The following is a 21,132-nucleotide window of genomic DNA, read 5'->3' as shown; positions in this document are numbered from 1 at the left end:
AATCATTTTTAAGTGTACACTTCAGCAGTGTTAAGTACATTCACACTGTGGTGTGAATCTTTGGAAGTCTTTCATCTTGCAGGATGGAAATTCTATACCTACTAAACCACAGTTCGCCATCCCTCCCTCCCTCCAGCCCTGGTAACCACCATTCTACTCTCTGTCTTTATAAATGTGACTGCCCTGGCTTCCTCATATAAGTGGAATCACACAGTCCTTGTCTTTCTGTAACTGACTGGCTCATTTCACTTGCCCTCTTCTCCTCAAGGCTCATACATTTTAAAGCACGTGTCAGAATTTCCTTCCTTTCTAAGACTACTAATACTTCCTTGTGTGTGTGTGTATATATATATATATGTATATAGTACATTTTGTTTACCTGTTCCTCAATCAATGAAGACTTAAATTGCTTTCTACATCTTGGCTTTTGTGAATAATACTGCTCTGAGAATGGTGTACAACCATCTCTTTGGTATCCTGCTTTTAATTCTTTTGGATACACACCCAGAAGTAGAATTGCTGGATCATTTCTGATATGTACTGCACCATTTTACATTCGCACCAACAGTGCACAAGGGTTCCAGTTTCTCCACATTCTTGCCAACACTTGCAACTTTCTATAGTAGCTGTTCTAATGACTGTGAGGTGGTGGCTTTCTAATATTTTAGTTTGACTTTTTGCTTCTCTTTTCATGAAAAGTGTTGGCCTATAACATACCTGTCTTTCATTATCTTTGTCTATTTTTTATCAAAATTATTTTATTCTATATGAAATGAGCTAAGGAGCTTGACCTTTCTATTCTCCAAAAAGTTTTGCTTTGTAAAGGGAGTAGCATTTCTTAATATTTGGTAAATCTTTACATTTAAAATGACTTCTCTATATGCTATTCTTTCTTTTTTATTTTTAAGAGTGTTTATTTGTCACATCCATTTTTTCCTTCTGATCAGTTCTTTCCTTTATGTATACATTATATAAAACTAGTACTTCCCTCCATGTACAGCTTTAGCTGTGTCCTGTGAATTTTGATATAAAGTTATCATATGAGCTTGGTTATTTGTGTTGTTCTGTTTAATATATTCTATAAACTCTGCATTATGATTTTCCCAAAAACTGGTGAATATGGCAGTTTTAAAATGCAAAAAGCATATGCTTGGTTTCTAATTTTAATAATCAGTGGTCTATATGAAACTAAATTTTTATAAATTAAGAATAGTATAAATAAATGTATCTGCTCATATTGTGTTTTAATGAGTGAATGCAAATAAAAATATGGATGTTTATATGCCAGAAAGTTAAAAGTACTTATCCCTAAGTGCTGGAATTTAAAAGTGAAAGTGAAAGTGAAGTCACTCAGTTGTGTCTGACTCTTTGTGACCCTGTGGACTGTAGCCTACCAGACTCCTCCGTCCATGGGATTTTTCAGGCAAGAGTACTGGAGTGGGTTGCCATTTCCTTTTCCAGGGGCTCTTCCCAACCCAGGGACTGAACTCTGGTCTCCCGCATTGTAGGCAGACGCTTTACCCTCTGAGCCACCAGGGGAAGTTGGAATTTAAAAAGGTATCTTTAATTATTTTTGCATTTTTCTGTATCTTCTTGATTTAAAATGTAGATATGTATCTTTATTAGAAAAATAGAGCTGTTTGCAATATATTGGGGATAAAAAAGAGCTTAGATGAATATAAACTATCCATATAAAGAACCCATTTATAACCCTCTACAGATTATAGAGTTCAGATTTTATTCACTGAAATATCAAAAATGAAATAAAAATTTAAAATCCTATTAATTCCTTTGGCATGGATTTAAGGCAAATATGTGATTAGTTATTATAAACTTTTTGTTTATATTTGAAGAGATCCTTTAGTTCTTTTTTTTTAGCTTTCTCCAATTTAAAAAATTTTTTATTTATTTATTTTTCATTTATTTTTATTAGTTGGAGGCTAATTACTTTACAATATTGTAGTGGGTTTCGCCATACATTGACATGAATCAGCCATGGATTTACATGTGTTCCCCATCCTGAACCCCCGTCCCACCTTAGTTCTATAATTGTTGGAAATTAGAGAATTTCCTTTCTTTAGAGTTCATTTTTTAAAAAAACCTTTGATTTATTTTATTCAGTATTTCAGCATGTTTCTAGTTGAAGTATGAGGACTGAGTCTATAGGGTCATGAAATCTGGAGGTTTATGTCTTGTTTGCTTGCTTGTTTGATTGTTAATATATCTGAATCAGTACTGGATTATTATGTCCTGCAGGACAGAAATCAGATATTATTATTGATCTCTGTATTCCGAGACGCAGAACCTAGCATATTATAGAAACTTAAAAATGTTTCATTAATGGTTATTGAAATAGGTAAAAAAAAATATAAACTTCTAGCTATAAGATAATTAAGTACTACAGATGTAATGTACAGTCCATGACTATAGTTAACACTGCTGCGTGGTATATATGAAAGTTGCTAAGAGAATAGATCCCCGAGTTCTCATCACAAGGAGTATTTTTTTTTTAAGAAATAAAACACTTTATTTACAAAATTCAAATATGGTCCAAATAAAAGCTGTCCCTTTATTAAACACCCACAAAGTTCCGAACATTGTACAAAATGTTAAAACACTTATTCATACTCTTTTGAAGCAAATTGCCTGTTCTGCCGCACTCATTTTTTGCATGACGTTGACATTTTAGCGCCACTTTTCTTAAATGACCAGTTCTTCAAAATTTGCTCAAGAAACAAGTTTCTGATCCACTGAAGTAAATTATGAGGTTAACGCAGAAGTCAACTGGTGAAGTTTCTGTCAACTGTTACACTTAATGTCCTCTTCCTCGGAAACCACCACCCCCTCTTCCTCCTCTGAAACCTCCACCTCCTCTTCCACTTCTAAAACCACCACCACTACAATATTGTAAAGTAATTAGCCTCCAACTAATAAAAATAAATGAAAAAATAAAATAAAATAAAACCACCACCTCTGCCACCTCTGCCTCCTCCTCCTCCTTCTCCTCCCCTGCCACCGCCTCTTGGAGGCCCCTTTTCACCAGGAGGTCGAGGTAGAAACCTCTGCAACGGCAGCAGCTTATATGGGCCTATATAAAACTTCTGTAGTGTTTTAAAGGAAGATGCTTTCATGTTCTCTGATAATTTAACTGAAAAATAAAAATCTCTAAGCTGTCCAAATATTTCATCCACTTTTCCAATTTGTTCTTTGTTTTCTAAATAAACTGGAGCATTGAAATAAGGTACTTTATTTTCATCGGTGGTACATTTACACACTATGTCATCTTCATAAGGAGGCAGGAACTCTCCTAATAAAACTACTTGTTCTGGAGGTCCTTGATCTTGGCCTTTGTTAAAAGCCTCCCCGGCCGCCCCCTTGTCTGAACCCTCCTCTGCCGCCGCCTCCACCTTGGAAGTGGTGGTTGCTGCTGCCGCCGCGACCGAAGCCGCCACGTCGATTAAATCCTCCGCGACCTCCGCCTCGAAAGACGCGCTCGCTGCTACCCGCGCCACGTGCGCCTCAGGCCCGGGTGCGCACACCCACACGCCGGTACTTCCGCCTCACGGGAGCCTTTTCGCCACCGTCCCGGGACCAAACTGAAGTGGGAGGGAAGCACCTGGAAACTCGAGTAACTGGTTTAGAAAAAGTCAGGCCCCTGCGGAAGCAGGTCCGCTGTAGCCTGTCCGAAAGAGCCTTCAGTGCTGGAAGAGTATCAGTAATATCTCAACATCAGCCGTTACTTTACGACAATCAGCTTTACTTGCCTATGGCGAGCAGAACAAGGAGTATTTTTTTTCCTTTTTTTAACCATATGAAGTGAGGGATGGTAACTAAACTTATTGTAGTAATCATTTTGCGATATATATAAGTCAGTTCATTCTGCTATATGCCTTAAACTTTACACGGTGCAGTATGTCAATTGCATCTCAATAAAACCGAAAGAAAAAAATAGAAAAGTGATTTCTATGGAAATGCTACTTTTAACTAGTTCTTCCCTGAACTTAAAAAATTCCTTGAGGGCAAAGACTGCATCTCAGAGTCTATTACATCCTCAGCACATCGCTGGGCACCTAGCAGTGCCTCAATAAATATTTGCTGGATGAATGAATGGTTGGCAACTTGACTGTGATCTTGTTCAAGATCACTTGTTATTAAATCAGATGAATTTATACCCTTCTTATTTGAAGGGAGAGCACAGGTAAAGAAAACCAGGATATCAATACTTTGCTTTCTAATCAACACTACTCCATCTGTAAGTCAGACTTATATTACACTGTCCTTCCTTTTATCTGTTCTCTCTCCTGCAGCATTTGTGTTTACTCTTCTGAAATCAGTAAGTAAGAATTCTTTCAATATAGGCTCAATGGACCGGGACCAACAGAGACAGTGATGTTCCAGTTTAACTTCAGTTTATACTTTCATAGCCCCTTGAACTTCTTCTTTTCTGAGCTTTGCTTTAGGCCCACTTCTGAGAAAAATTTTATAAATCAATAAAAGACCCTCAAATTTTCCCTGTATTAATAATTCCTTACTCTCTACATTTGACAGTGTGCTGACAAAGAAGATTTTTGTGTTTGAGTAGCATTTGCTCCAGGCAGATTGATAGCTTGTGCAAATGCCCTCTGTTACCCTCTAGTTGACTGACACACAAGTAGGATGAAGAAGTACTGTGTTTTGTCTTATTGGTCCTTGTACTTGATGACTGTAGGCATATATATATATATATATATATTTGGTTCTGATTTTAAATTGTGATCTTTCACATTTTGTGACCGTTCATTCTGACTGATTTCCCCTAATACCTTTGTATCACCCCATTATACAGACCTATGAACATGCACACACCGAAAGCTGATTCTAATGCCCTCAAGACTATGCACAGGAGGTGAATGGTGCTTTGGTATTTCAGTGAGTAGATTTCCTTGGAAGGCGTACAAGAGAAACCAGACTGACATTAAGCTCTATAGTGGGTTAAAATGTGTTTTGATATACTTGTAACATATATTCATCTGAGTTCCTTTTTTCCTGGGGATTAACATTTACATTTTGGCGTTTATTCTTTCAGATTTTCTTTCTTAGCATTCACTCATTCAATACAATGTGTAGGTATATATATATATGTGTGTGTGTGTGTGTGTGTGTGTGTATGCATACATATTTATATTTGTGCTTCTCTGTGATCATAATATACATAGATTTTAACCTGCTTTTCCCACTGAGATCTTTCATTCAACTCTGAATCAATGTGCCTTTATATAAGCAATTACCTTACCATCTAATATCAAAACACATTTTCCTTCTAAGGCTTTTCTGTGTTTATTATATACAGTTTTGTAACACCTCTTCACTAAGCGAGTGCAAGGCACAGTCTGTAAATCTTTAAGTGAAAACCTCCAAAAGGAGGAATGGAAATAGGAAGGCAAGTGAGAAAGAAAGCAAGAGTATAAAAAACAAACAAGGAGGAAGAGATGGCGTGTAGCTTTGGAAATGAGGGAGTGGGTAACCTCATGTTTTGAAAATTATTGGATCTCAAGTTCTCCCGGTTCTCTAAAAACATTTAGCTGCTTTAACCCTATTTATGTTACGTCACAATATGTGATATGGTCTCACAGAAGTTCCCCCGGTGTGGGAGATGCCACTGTCCCCTCAGGCAATGGCTTAGGTCAGCCCCTTCTGGCCTTCCTGCCCTCCTATTTCTTCCCATGTCTGCTAAGGGACACTATGTTGAGGCTAATTTGCATGACTTTCAGGCTATTTTAGTGTTTTCTTAGCTGGTTTGGGCTGCTTTAACAAAATACCATTTAGAGTGTGTGTCTTAAACAATAGAAATTTACTTCTCATAGTTCTGGAGACTGGAAGTCTGAGAAGAGGGTGAGGGCAGGGTTGAGTTTTGGTGAGGGCTCTCTTCCTGATGTGCAGAAGGCCACCTACTTTCTGTGTCCTCACATGGCAGCAAAAAGAGAGGAGGCTCTGGTCTCCTCCTTCCTAGGAGGCTACTAGTCTGATCACGGGTGCTCCACCTTCATTGCTGTGGATGTTGTTGTTTAGTCGCTAAGTTGTGTCCAACTGTTTGCAACCCCATGGACTGCAGCATGCCAGGCTTCTCTGTCCTTCACCATCTCCCAGAGTTTGCTCAAACTCATGTTCACCAAGTTGGTGATGCCATCCAACCATCTCATCCTCTGTCGTCCCCTTCTCCTCCTGCCCTCAATCTTTCTCAGCATTAGAGTCTTTCCCAATGAGTCAGCTGTTCGCATCAGGTGGCCAAGGTATTGGAGCTTCTGCGTCAGCTTCAGTCCTTCCAATGAATATTCAGGGTTGATTTCCTTTAGGATTAACTGATTTGATCTCCTTGCTGTCCGAGGGACTCTCAAGAGTCTTCTCTAACACCACAATTTGAAAGCATCAGTTCTTCAACACTCAGTCAGCCTTCTTTATGGTCCAACTCTCACATCCATAGATGACTACTGGAAAAGTCATAGCTTTGACTAGACAGACCTTTGTCAGCAAAGTGATGTCTCTGGTTTTTAAAATGCTGTTTAGGTTTGTCATAGCTCTTCTTACAAAGAGCAAATGTCTTTTAATTTCATGGCTTCATTCACCATCTGTAGTGATTTGGGAGCCCAAGAAAATAGAATCTGCCACTGTTTCCATTTTTTCCCTATTTGCCCTGAAGTGATGGGACTGGATGCCATGATCTCAGTTTTTTGAGTGTTGAGTTTTAAACCTCCATGACCTCATCTAAACCTGTTTGCCTCCCCAAAGCTGCACTTCTAAATACAGTGGGTATCAGAGCTTAAATAATTAATTTTAAGGGGGGGGTGGGAAACAGACATTGAGTCCATAGCATTTTCTTAACACTTAAAGGTTAGAATTCCCTGATAAACCAAGAATCTTAATGATCTTGTGAAGGAAGCTCATCAATGCAACTTAGCTGCTTCATTAGAAATAAAATGGAAAATTAGAAGTGATGGTATTTTGAATGCAGGCTTGATACTGAGGAATAAAGCAAAGGAATAAAATCACTACAGCATATCTTAGAGGGTCCTGAACACAACGAACTCCCTACAGAAGATGATGAAGATGCTGGGGCAGGTGGCGAGGATGTGATCACAGAAACGAATTGCACAGAGGAAGGACTCAGCACTCAGAAATAACAGAGGGGTGAGGTGGGAAGTACCATAATTCTGTAACGCTGAGCATATGATAGCAGAATTCTGAGTCTCTGTTTCCCAGCAGCAGAGTAGAGAGTATACTCTTTGAGAGGTTCATCCCACCTCTATAATGCGTGAAAAGCCTGGAAAGCCTTGGATGCCCTGGAATAGCTTTATAAACTCTCAAAGCAGTAGAAACTCTTTTAATTGGCATGTCCAAAGCTGACTCACTAAATTAACGAGTGATTTCAACTCTTTCTTTAAAAGATACTGACTGATGCCTCCACCCAATGTAGGCTGTAGGCTCCTTTTTAGTATCTCATCCACATCGGCTCCTTCTAGATCTAAGAGTCAGTGGGTAGATGCTAGTTGAGTTTGTTATTATAACAATATATGTTAATTAAACATTATATGATATAGTGAAATATAACTGTGAAAATTGTTGCTGTGCCCATGAAAACAAAGTTAAATATTTCAATAAGAATTTGAAAAATTATTAAAGCTTTGCTGTTGTTTCAGGTGTGAATTAGAGGAATTTAAATTATCAGGAAATTTTTGAGAGATCAACTCTTCCTTCCATATTCTTTCCCAAGGGGCCTTGCATTGCATCATCTTTAAAGAAACTGAAATTAGAAGTCACAGACTTCTAATGAATTGAATCACACTCAATTCACATTGAGTGTGAATCATGCTTTTGAAATGGTAAAATGGTGTGGAACTTTAATCACTGGTCATCCATGTTGAAAGCAGGGATTGACTATTGATTAATCAAAAAATATTTTTACTTAAAACATGAAATATATGTATATTCCACATATATTTTTCACATATACTTTACCTATATTATTGCTTTCATATATAATTTTAAAACTGATTCTCTGCTTTAATGAACTATTTTGATTAGATGACTATGGTATTCTACAATATTTCACTAAATAAACTGTGTGGGTCACCTGTGAAATAGGATTTTCAGAGCAGTCACCACAATATCATATCCATTCCTAAAGCTAAATGCTTAACTTGGTGCAGAAAGGGATGGTAAGCTTTTAATTTTTATTCACACTAACATATATATATACACACACACACAGACATACATATATAGGCCTTGCCACCCTTGTAAGAGCCAAGTCTCAAAAATGTCTCATTAATATATGCTCACCAACAATGAAAGAATAATACCATTTTAGAAATGAAGACTAAATTATGCAGAACAAAACAAAATAGTCATGGTCTGAAGAGTAATTGGGAACAAAAAGATTAGAACTGAGACAATAGGAAAAGAATATATTTAAAAAATGGATGTGGAAAAAATGATATAGAGAAGAGGAGAAGGAAATTTAATATTTCTACAATTGAAATTCCTCCAAAAGAAAATAAACACAGTGGAACAAAGAACAAATATCAAGACTATAATTCATATCATTTTTCTTGAAATGAAACAGATGTTAATGTGTCACCAAAAGTGAAAATTGACCCCAAACTGCTAATGCGGACTCAACACTGATTGCAATTTGATTTGGAAGACAAAGCAAGTGTCTTTATGGCACTCAGGTAAAGGAAAGCCCTTTCAAGGGAAAGAATATTGGGTTGGTTGGCAGCAAGCTTCTCAACAGCAACATCCTATAGCAAACATCATCAAACAATTTTTAAGGCATCTGAAGAGGAAAAGTGTAATCTGAACATTTTATATGCAGGCAAGTTGCTCACAGTTATAAAGACCAATCTGAACATATATTGCTGAGGAATCCACTAGAGAATGAGCTTTGGCCAAACAAGATGAGATTGATGCCATTTTGGGAAAAGAACTAGTGGTACATTTTAAATATATCTAACTCAGAGGAAAGTTATAAGTAATTGTAATAAAATAACATGTACATTTCTCCAAGCAAGGCTTCAGCAGTACGTGAAACGTGAACCTCCAGATGTTCAAGCTGGTTTTAGAAAAGGCAGAGGAACCAGAGATCAAATTGCCAATATCTGCTGGATCATCGAAAAAGCAAGGGAGTTCCAGAAAAACATCTATTTCTGCTTTATTGACTATGCCAAAGCCTTTGACTATGTGGATCACAATAAATTGTGGAAAATTCTGAAAGAGATGACCACCTGACCTGCCTCTTGAGAAACCTATATGCAGGTCAGGAAGCAACAGTTAGAACTGGACATGGAACAACAGACTGGTTCCAAATAGGAAAAGGAGTATATTGTCAAGGAGTATACGTCAAGGCTGTATATTGTCACCCTGCTTATTTAACTTATATGCAGAGTACATCATGAGAAATGCTGGGTTGGAAGAAGCACAAGCTGGAATCAAGATTGCCGGGAGAAATATCAATAACCTCAGATATGCAGATGACACCACACTTATGGCAGAAAGTGAAGAGGAACTAAAGAGCCTCTTGATGAAAGTAAAAGAGGAGAGTGAAAAAGTTGGCTTAAAGCTCAACATTCAGAAAACTAAGATCATGGCATCTGGTCCCATCACTTCATAGAAAATAGATGGGGAAATAGTGGAAACAGTGGTTGACTTTATTTTTCTGGGTTCCAAAATCACTGCAGATGGTGATTGCAGCCATGAAATTAAAAGACACTTACTCTTGGAAGGAAAATTATGACCAACCTAGATAGCATATTAAAAAGCAACGACATTACTTTGCCAACAAAGGTCCATCTAGTCAAGGCTATGGTTTTTCCAGTGGTCATGTATGGATGTGAGAGTTGGACTGTGAAGAAAGCTGAGCGCCAAAAAATTGATGCTTTTGAACTATGGTATTGGAGAAGACTCTTGAGAGTCCTTTGGACTGCAAGGAGACCCAACCAGTCCATCCTAAAGGAGATCAGTCCTGGGTGTTCACTGGAAGGACTGATGCTGAAGCTGAAATTCCAATACTTTGGCCACCTCATGCGAAGAGTTGACTCATTGGAAAAGACCCTGATGCTGGGAGGGACTGGGGGCAGGAAGAGAAGGGAATGACAGAGGATGAGATGGCTGGATGGCATCACCAACTTGATGGACATGAGTTTGAGTAATCTCCGGGAGCTGGTGATGGACAGGGAGGCCTGTAGTGCCGTGATTCATGGGGTCACAAAGAGTCGGACACAACTGAGCGGCTGAACTGAACTGAATTAAACATGTATATTTTATACCCTCTGAAAATGTAGAAGTAGTATATCAATAAAAATGGGAGAATGGGAAAAAATGATTGAAAGTTCTGTAAGATCATACTTTTCAGAGGTGATAACTGGGAGTCCAAAATTATCATCTAAAGCTGACAAAACAGGCAGTAAATGTTTTAACTTATTGTATAGCACAAGGCAAAATAAAAGACAGTAATTGTATTGCTTAAAATTAGGTGATGAAGGAAAGGAAAGAAGCTTACAAACTAATTGTTGCTTTTAATAAGAAACTAATATATAATATCTAAAGCAAAGAGAGAATTAGGGACATTATATAAAAGTTTAATGTAAAGTAATTCCAAGAACAAAACAAATAACTTTCTAAATATTAAACAAGAAAACCAACAATAGCAAACCAAATTGAAAAAAGAGAGCACATTGTGAAAATTAAACATGCATATTCATGCATACACACAAATATAAACATTATATGAATTGGTATTACAGCCTAGCGAACATACTTATCTGTTACATGAGTAAATAAAAATAGACCTAACTCACTTAAAAAAACTCAGATTGGGTTACAAAGCACACATAACTCTATGCTATATACAAAAGAGAAAACTAAAAATGATTAAGAAAAGTTAAATAGCAGGACAAAGTTATGCCAGGAAAATGCAAACAGAAATAGAAATAAAGGTTATAATCTTAATATGAAACAAGGAGGAATTCAAGCCAAAGAACATTAATAATGACAGAAATGAGACCTTATAATGCTCAAGGCTACAATTCAGACAAGATAAAATAATTAAGAATATTTATACAGCAAATGACATTGGGAACTTCTCTGAAACAGAAAACACAGCAGATATAAGAAGTTCACTGATTAACTAGAGGCTGAAACTCACCTCTCTTAGTGTTAAAAAAAGAACCCAAACAATAAAAGAACACAGTAAGTTAACTCTTCTGGATATATTTCAAATACCCAAAACTCCTCCTACTTTTTAAGTGCTCATACATCCTTCACAAAATAACTGATCACATGCCAATTAAGACACAAAGAAAATCTCAGTAAATTCTAATAAAGTAGAAATATAAAAATAGCACAGCAAAATTATCTGGCAACCATGCATTGAATCTACAGTTCAATTCAGAACAAGGCCCTCTCACTTAGAAAGCAAAATAAAAGTGCTAATTATTGGGTCAAAGAGGGAATGCAAACAAAAAATACAAAATTTAATATTGATGAAACGTATGTCAGAATTTTGGAATATAAGTCGTTTTGCAAATGGTCATGACATAAAATGCTTAGATCAATAAAAAATAAAACAAAGAAGATAAGATACGTATCTGATGTATGTATTACATGATTCCAAATGTTGGAGAAACAAAAGAAAATAATTATGAAGATACAAGTATAAATTTATGAGTTAGAATACAGAGAACATGTTCTTAATCACTTCAATATTTATTATTTAATTATATTTGTTATTATATAAATAATTATTTATTAATAATAAGAAAAGGTTAGAAATAGCACAAATACAGAAGACCAGGTGGATGACTGACCATGTTGACACAACGTGACTTTGGAGGCATAGGAGGCAAACAGGGAAGATCTCTAAGCACTAATATGCAACACTTATTAACTGGAAAAGCAAGGTGCAGAATGGTATAAAATGAAGAGAATTTAAAGGTACAGTTTCTTCTACTCCTTTTTTCCATCAAGAAGCCTTGGAGGTCCCCAGGAGAAACTGACACAAATGATTTGTTGTCAGGGTCCAGGGGGAAAGAACAGGGGTTGGCATGAGACATTTCGCTCAATGCATCGTTAAACATTCTCTTGGGGGACCATCTTAATATAGGAAAAAACAATACAAAGAAGTGAGCCAAATACAGGCAAATAAGAGATATGTTTTCCTACATCTCTGGGCTGAGAAAAAAAGAGCTTGTGAGAAGGTTGAGTGCGAGCCTGGCTATCATTAACCCTTTTGTGTGTGGTCACAGACGGGAGACACGTACATCAAATGGAAGAAACCCAACTGCTCTATTAACAAGCTGAGTAGTGTCTGTCAACGGCAGCTGCCCCGTCTCATCTGGGCCTCTGTCAAGGGGCCTGTGCTCCTGGTTGGACCACCCGTTCCCTTCTCCCCTGCCTGCCATCTCAGGATGCAGAGAGGGAGACAGACTCTGATTCTCTTCCTTCTTCCTCTGGGCCTGCCCGCCCACCAGCTTCCCAATGGGGACTGAGAGATGGGGGCCCTGAAGTGTGCTTAACAGTGCCTTATCTGAAATGGCTTAAAGTTCGTGTACGTGTGATACGTGAATGAGTATACTGTATATTTAGATAAGTTAGCCCACAGACACAGGCACATACCCAAGGAAGAATTTTTAATCGGAGACTGGCAGTTTGTCTTTTTTTAGAAATCAGAATCTGTTTTCCTCACATAGTAGGAACACAAAATATCAAGGAACTCATGAAGCTCCTGAATTTTATTTTTACACTCACAATTTCGAGAAGAATCTTAACAGATTTAGTCCAAATTTAGTGTTAAAAAAAAATGCTGCTCTGGGACTGCAAATGTAACTGCCAAGTTTCAATCCACAGCAAATTTTTACAGCTGAGCTGGCAGGTCTTTAAAGAGGTCTTGTCAAAACAGAAACCTTCAAGAACCAAAAAAAAAAAAAAAGAAACACCTCACCTGCCTTACCACTAATGTCTCTAGGTGTAGAAGTGAAGAGATATTACACAATATTACAGAGTTAGAAGGCATACACCCCACTCCAGTACTCTTGCCTGGAAAATCCCATGGATGGAGGAGCCTGGTGGGCTGCAGTCTATGGGGTCGCTGAGTCGGACATGACTGACACGACTTAGCAGAAGGCATACCTGTGGCAAATGAGATGTCTCTTTATCTTCTCCTTCCTTCCTTTTCTCCAAGAAGAGAATTTTTAGTAACACAGCAAATGGACATAATCATTTTATTAAAAGAAAATACCTGATTAAAAGTCCCTTGGACAGCAAGGAGCTCAAACCAGTCAATCCTAAAGGAAACCAACCCTGAATATTCATTGGAAGGACTGATGCTGAAGCTGAAGCTCCGATACTTTGGCCACCTGATGCGAAGAACTAACTCATTAGAAAAGACCTTGATGCTGGGAAAGATTGAAGGCTGGAGGAGAAGGGGATGGCAGAGGATGAGATGGTTAGATGGCATCACCAACTCAATGGACTTGAATTTGAGCAAACTCGGAGATAGTGGAGGACAGAGAAGCCTTCGTGCTGCAGTCCATGGGGTCACAGTCAGTCAGATACGACTTAGTGATTCAACAACAACAATTAGCATTTTCATTCAACTCCAAATATTTTCTAGTTTTGCTTATACTGACTAAACAACAACCACCACCCAATCAAGGTTTTGCTGGGAGGGTGATTCATATTAGTAAGAAAAATCACATTTGTTTAGCCTGCAGAAGCTCTGCTCTGGACTATCTGAGTCAGAAATCCTTGCTCAGAATCTTCCTTTGGAGATGATAGAATTTTGGCTGGGTGGGGAGAGGGAGAGGGATAATGTTGAAGAGAGAGATGAGAGGTGCACAGGGAACAGTCTAGGGGGGTGCTCTAGGATGCCTGCCTCAGGTAGATCACCTCTGACAGACTTTTGTGCGGACCCTGCCTGTTTGGTGACTGACTCTGGAATGGTTGGTCATGTGGAAGTGGCCTGGACCTGCCCAGACGGAAGGTGTGATTCTCACTGCATCACTGCCTTCACTGTAATTGACAGGGCATCACTTCCTTCACTCTTCACTCCCATGGCTCTCTGGAGTCTAACAGTTGGTCCTTAAGAGAAAGAAGAGGGTTTGTGTTTTAGGTATTGAAAGCAAGGTAAAAGGACGTTGCAAGTTTTGATAGATTTGGAGGCGGGGGACACATTTTGCCATTAAAATTATTTTTAATTGCTTTCTAGATTAAAGCATAAGCATAGATCAATGAAGTTAAACGTCTTAATAGTTGTCTCTTAATAGTGTTTTCCAGTTTCCTTTGATGCCCCTTCCCTGAAACAAACAAAACAAATAGAAAATAGTGGGATATAAATGTATTTTCGGCTTCCCAGGGGGCACTGGTGATGAAGAACCCACTTGCCAATGCAGGAGACGTAGAAGATGCAGGTTCAATCCCTGGGTCGGGAATATTCCCTGGAGGAGGGCTTGGCAATCCACTCCAGTATTCTTGCCTGGAGAATCCCATGGACTCAGGTGCCTGGTGGGCTACAGTTTATAGGGTCACAAAGAGTCGGACACAACTGAAGCAACTTAACACACACACACACACACACACACACACACACACACGTATTTTAGTTATGGGGTTGCAGATAGTCAGAGGGTGAAGGCAGAGTTCCCAGACTCCCAACCTCCTCGAACACCTTTAAATAAACACCTCTTTCTCTCTTTCCCTCTCTCTCAAGGGAAATGGCACAACTCTGTTCTGCTTTCACTCCTTCGGCATTGAGTCCTCTGAGAAAGGGATCTCCCCTTCTCCTCCGCTGTCCTCTGCCTTGCCTTCCCCGCACCTCTTGCACCTTTCAGGCTGGTGTCTTTGTCCTCCAGTCTAGACCTGTCAGCGATAAGCACCACAGAAGCCCTTCAGGAGAGGCCCAGGCGCCTCAAATCTGCAGAATCCTACCCGTATATAAAACTGGCTCACAAATCTCCTCTTCCTGTCTCCTCTCGCTAAATGCCTGGTGTTCAATATCTGATTCCCTCTGCTTGATTTGTGACGTCCCCAGCATTCCTGGGAAAACCTCACCTGTGTAATGAGAGCAGGCCTTCCTATCTCATCCTATCTCTGCCGATACGTCCCCTTCTCAACTTAGCTCTGTTTGCTTCCCTGCATCCCTGGAGCCTTTGGGCGGACATGGACTATCAAAACTCCAACCTTCCTCATGCACTTAAAAAGAAAAAAAAACAAAAAACAAAACATGTAGCTGCAAACAAACCAGAGAGGCCTGGGAATTAAAGACAAATCGACTGGCAAGTGGCAGCTCTGTTGGGATATTAAAAAAAAAAATGGTTTCAGTCTCTTAATTCAACAAGCCCAGTTGAGGTTATTTTGAAAGTCACTAACTGCTCTGGCTGTAACAGGAGTGTCGTCCAAACGAAATCATTATTCCCTTCTTGTTGAGTTTTTCTTATTGGAGTTTCTAGCTCTCTACTCTCTGGTGGTAAAACAGTAGCTACAAATAACATCCTTAAAGGTGGCATTCTCTATGAGATGACTTTTTTTTTTTTTTTTTTCTAAATAAACTTTAGCACCTTCATCCTCCAGGAGGAAATGTTAGCAGAGCCAAGATGTGGAAACTTCTGAGGGAAAGTTTTAGTATTTGTTCCCTTTGGAATTTGTGTTAATTATAGGGTCAAAAATCAGGTTACAGGTGGTGCAGTGGTAAAGAACCCGCCTGCCAATGCAGGAGGTGCAAGAGATGGGGGTTTGATCCCTGGGTAGGGGAGATCCCTGGAGGAGGGCATCGCAATCCGCTCTAGTATTCTTGCCTGGAAAATTCCATAGACAGAGGAACGGTGGTGGGCTACAGTCCACAGGGTCTCAGAGTCCGACATGACTGAGCATTTACAGTATAGTAATAGGGCCAAATACAGTGCCAACCCAGTACCTTCTATGGGCTACATATCACTTGCATTTTAATTTCCTTTTGCACACAGGTTATGGGAAGACTTTATGTTCTATGGTGATTCATATATGAAACATAACAATATTCTTTCCCTTTTGTCTACCCCACCCCCCGCCCCATGCTCCCAAATCTGCTATCTATAGTTCTACAGCAGAGATCTTTTAAATCACACATTTGGTTACTTTGCTTTCCCCGTTTGTAACCTCCAAAGTCTCCCCCTCAGCTGCTGCAGACATGGCCAGATGATTTCATCCTGCCCTCAGACGGATTGAAATGGACTCCCTAGAGACACGAGTGGGGGTGGGGTGGGGAGAAGGATTCGGAGGCTGCCTCAGGGTTCCTGGGAGTGCTGTGATCGGTTAGCTATGCCTGCCGTAGACCTGGGAAGAAGGTGCGGTGGTGGGTATGTCATACTTAGGGTACGTGTTTAGTCAGACCATGGCCATGGCATCTGTCTCTCCATGCAATATGCTACTGTTAAGCAGTACAGAAAATTCTTCCCATTTTCTAAAGACAATATTGTTTCCAGGCAATTTCAAGAGTGATCTAAGATTCACTTCCTAGAGAAATCATTTTTCCCCTCTCTTTGATTGTAGACCAGGTCCTAAGCCTATATGCTGCTGTTGCAAACTGTGTTTTTGCCGCTACCATTTTTCTTAACCCACTGTTTGAGGATTACCTATGCAGGTGACTGATACCTTCATGAGGTAGACTTCAGAAGTCTCTGAGGGCTGAAGTGTTCAATTTTCTCATTAATTACCTAGCATAGGGCTTGAACTCTTAGCTGGCATACAGTAATTGTTTATTAAAAAAATAATAAATGCATGAATGAATGAATGGCATATTTCCTATGGGGTGAGAGGAAATAAAACAGAACTTACTGGTATTTGCACTTGATAATAGCCATACAAGCAAATGTAAAAAATGAAATTCTAAAAAAATAACAAATGGAACTGTTAGATGATTTTAGTAACTTCTCGTAACATTTTTTAGCATTTTTTGGTACATTGATTTCGTGTTAAATTCAAGATTTAAGGTTGTTCTTTTTTTTTTCCTTTTTTTTTTTTTTGTAATATTCCTGAACCCTTCAGGTGAAAATCAGCTTTCTATTGCCTGTCTCACTGTTTCTTCAAATAGCATTCATATATATCTTAGTCAGCTTAGCCTACTATAACAAAATACCGTAGACTGACTTAAACAACAGATATTTAGTTTTCATAGTTTGGAGGCTGACAAGTCCAAGATCAAGGTGCTGACAGATTGAGATTCAGATTCTGATGAGAGTTCTCACCCTGGCTTCTTCCTATGACCTCATGTGATGGAGACAGGAGAGAGAGAGAGCGTGGTGTTTCCTGATTATTCTTATAAGGGCACTGTTCCCAGTGTTCCACCCTCATGACCTGTCTACTCCCAAAGGCCCCATCTCTGAATCCCATCACATTGAAGGTTAGTGCTTCGGCACATGGATATATATATATATACATGTATATGTGTGTGTATATATATAGTGTGTATATATGTATATATGTATGTATGTATGTGTATATATGTATACATATATGTATATATATAGTGTATATATGTACACATAGGTATATATGTATATATATAGTGCTTCCTTGGTGGCTTAGACAGTAAAGAATCTGCCTGCAGTGCAGGAGACAGGGATTTGAACCCTGGGTCAGCAAGATCCCCTGGAGAAGGGAAGGGCTACCCACTCCAGTATTCTTGCCTGGAGAATCCCATGGACAGAGGAGACTGGTGTGCTACAGTCCGTGGGGTCACAAAGAGTTGGACATGACTGAGTAGCTAACACTAGCTCTATAAATACATACATATGTGTATATATATATATTTCCTTTGTTTGTTTACCATATATACTTAGATATGTAAATAGAGTAAATATGGATTCCCAGAGTTCTTTACTATATTTATTCACTCTTCAAATATTTACTGATCGCCCACTATATTCAATGTACTGGGAAAACAGTGATGAAAATACAGACATAATATACAACCTGATGCAACTTATAGCCAGATTTGCCCTGCCTACATTTCTCCAATTTGAATGCATTGATGAACTTCCATTAGCAGTTACCTTGTACCCATTGACCATCCCCAAGAAAAAGAAATGCAAAAAAGCATAATGGCTGTCTGAGGAGGCCTTACAAATAGCTGAGAAAAGAAGAGAAGTGAAAAGCAAAGGAGAAAAGGAAAGATATTCCCATTTGAATGCAGAGTTCCAAAGAATGGCAAGGAGAGATAAGAAAGCTTTCCTCAGTGATCAGTGCAAAGAAATAGAGGGAAATAATAGAATGGGAAATACTAGAGAACTCTTCAAGAAAATTAGCGATACCAAGGGAACATTTCAGGCAAAGATGGGCTCAATAAAGGACAGAAATGGTATGGACCTAACAGAAGCAGAAGATATTAGGAAGAGGTGGCAAGAATACACAGAAGAACCATACAAAAAAGATCTTCACAAACCAGATAATCATAATAGTGTGATCACTCACCTAGAGCCAGACATCCTGGCATGTGAAGTCAAGTGGGCCTTAGGAAGCATCATTATGAACAAAGCTAGTGGAGGTGATGGAATTCCAGTTGAGCTATTTCAAATCCTGAAAGATGATGCTGTGAAAGTGCTGCACTCAATATGCCAGCAAATTTGGAAAACTCAGCAGTGGCTACAGGACTGGAAAAGGTCAGTTTTCATCCCAATCCCAAAGAAAGGCAACCCCAAAGAATGCTCAAACTACTGCACAATTGCACTCATCTCACATGCTAGCAAAGTAATGCTCAAAATTCTCCAAGCCTGGCTTTAGCAGTACGTGAACCATGAACTTCCAGATGTTCAAACTGGTTTTAGAAAAGGCAGAGGAACCAGAGATCAAATTGTCAACCTCTGCTGGATCATCAAAAAAGCAAGAGAGTTCCAGGAAAACATCTATTTCTGCTTTCTTGACTATGCCAAAGGCTTTGACTGTGTGAATCACAATAAACTTTGGAAAATTCTGAAAGAGATGGGAATACCAGGCCACCTGACCTGCCTCTTGAGAAATCTGTATGCAGGTCAGGAAGCAACAGTTAAAACTGTACATGCAACAACAGACTGATTCCAAATCGGGAAAGGAGTGCATCAAGGCTGTATATTGTTACCCTGCTTATTTAACTTATATGCAGAGTACATCATGAGAAACACTGGGCTGGATGAAGCACAAGCTGAACTCAAGTTTGCTGGGAGAAATATCAATAACCTCAGATATGCAGATGACACCACCCTTATGGCAGAAAGTGAAGAAGAACTAAAAAGCCTCTTGATTAAAGTGAAAGAGGAGAGTGAGAAAGTTGGCTTAAAGCTCAACATTCAGAAAACTAAGATCATGGCATTCGGTCCAATCACTTCATGGCAAATAGATGGGGAAACAGTGGAAACAGTGGCTGACTTTATTTTTCTGGGCTCCAAAATCATTGCAGATGGTGATTGCAGACATGAAATTAAAAGAGGCTTGCTCCTTGGAAGGAAAGTTATGACCAACCTACACAGCATATTGAAAAGCAGAGACATTACTTTGCCAACAAAGGTCCTTCTAGTCAAGGCTATGGTTTCTCCAGTAGTCATGTATGGATGTGAGAGTTGGACTATAAAGAAAGCTGAGTCCTGAAGAATAGATGCTTTTGAGCTGTAGTGTTGGAGAAGACTCTTGAGAGTCCCTTGGACTTCAAGGAGACCCAACCATCCATCTAAAGGAGATCAGTCCTGGGTATTCACTGGAAGGACTGATGTTGAAGCTGAAACTAATACTTTGGCCACCTCATGCAAAGAGTTGACTCATTGAAAAAGACCCTGATGCTGGGAGGGATTGGGGGCAGGAGGAGAAGGGGATGACAGAGGATGAGATGGTTGGATGGCATCATCGACTCAATGGACATGAGTTTGAGTAAACTCCGGGAGTTTGTGATGGGCAGGGAGGCCTGGCGTCCTGTGATTCATGGGGTCGCAAGGAGTCGGACACGACTGTGTGACTGAACTGAACTGAACATGAAAGTACTAATATCTCTTTGAGATTCTTATTTCAATTCTTTTAAACTAGTATGCAAATGTGGGATTACTGAATCACTTGACAATTCTTTGTAAATTTCTTTTTTTTGAAAACTGTGTACTCTTTTCCATAAGTTTCACTGTATTGCATTCCTACCAATAGGTGTAAAGGTTTCAGTTTTCCACTTCCTCACTGACATTTGTCGTCTTTTTAAAAAAATAATAGCCACACTGACAGTTACTAGGTGGTTTGCATTTTAATTGTAATTAGTGACATTAAGCATTTTTTTGTGTATCTGTGGACCATTTGTATTTCTTCTTTGGAGAAATGTTTATTCAAATCCTCAACCCATTTTAAAATTGGGTTATAAATTTTCTTGCTATTGAGTTATAGGAGTTCTTAATATATTTTCAGATTAATCCCTTTTATGATATATGATATACAAATATTTTCTCTCATTTCACAGGTTGCTTTTTATAGACATCCAATGTTCATGATTTAGAAGACTTAGTATTATTAAAAAGTCCATGCTACCCAAAGCTATCTACAGATCCAGTGAAATTTCTATCGAAATCCCAGTAGCATTTTTTTTTTTTCAGAAATAAAGAAACAATCCTACGTTTCATATAGAACTACAAAAGACTGCTGCTGCTGCTAAGTCGCTTCAGCCATGTCCAACTCTGTGCGACCCCATAGATGGCAGCCCACCAGGCTCCCTGTCCCTGGGATTCTCCAGGCAAGAACACTGGAGTGGGTTGCCATTTCCTTTTTCCAATCCTTGAAAGTGAAAAGTGAAAGTGAAGTCTCTCAGTCGTGTCCGACTCTTAACGACCCCATGGACTGCAGCCCACTAGCCTCCTCCGTCCATGGGATTTTCCAGGCAACAATACTGGTGTGGGTTGCAATTTCCTTCTCCAGTAAAAGACTAAGGGTAGCCAAATAATCTTGAGAAGGAAGAATAAGGCTGGAGGCATTAACTTCCTATTTCAAAATGTGTTGCTAAGTTGCAATAATCAAAATAGTATGGTAAAGGCATAAAGTCAGACATAAGAGCCACCTCACTGGAAAAGACCCTGATGCTGGGAAAGATTGAAGGCAAAAGGAGAAGCAGGAAGCAGAGGATGAGAT

The 21,132-nt window shown here is 39.0% G+C and overlaps 1 pseudogene; it reads right to left on the bottom strand.

Moving 5' to 3' along the window:
- Positions 1 to 2,660: 2,660 nt before the first annotated feature.
- LOC122684260 overlaps positions 2,661 to 21,132 on the bottom strand; it is a 35,615-nt pseudogene continuing 17,143 nt past the window's right edge.

The sequence above is a fragment of the Cervus elaphus genome, chromosome 26 (assembly GCF_910594005.1).
Source record: "Cervus elaphus chromosome 26, mCerEla1.1, whole genome shotgun sequence".
Classification (NCBI taxonomy): domain Eukaryota; kingdom Metazoa; phylum Chordata; class Mammalia; order Artiodactyla; family Cervidae; genus Cervus; species Cervus elaphus.
Note: the sequence above shows the minus strand (reverse complement) of the source record. Positions and strands in the feature narration are given on the sequence as shown.